The sequence below is a fragment of the Penaeus monodon genome, chromosome 30, assembly GCF_015228065.2.
Source record: "Penaeus monodon isolate SGIC_2016 chromosome 30, NSTDA_Pmon_1, whole genome shotgun sequence".
In the NCBI taxonomy this organism is placed as follows: Eukaryota; Metazoa; Arthropoda; class Malacostraca; order Decapoda; family Penaeidae; genus Penaeus; species Penaeus monodon.
The window spans coordinates 32,824,691-32,824,988 of NC_051415.1; positions in this window are offsets into that span (position 1 = coordinate 32,824,691).

Sequence of the window (298 nt, forward strand, 5' to 3'; positions counted from 1 at the left end):
TATAATCGGCCTGCCAGATGCTACGAGTAAAAAGTATTGCAAGTGGCCGCTCGTTCGTCACAACTTAAGCTACAGAATACGAAGGTAATCTGTGGTTGCTGTTATCCACCAAACTAACCTTTTTTTTTTTGGGTGGGTTGGGTGAGGAGTGTGGTGGGGGGGGTGAGGGGTGTTGTGGAGGGGTAAGGGATGGGGGTGTGGGGGGTAAGGGATGGGGGTGTGGGGGGTAAGGGATGGGGGTGTGGTGGGGTAAGGGATGGGGGTGTGGGGGTAGGAGGGATATTGTGCAATGTTACAC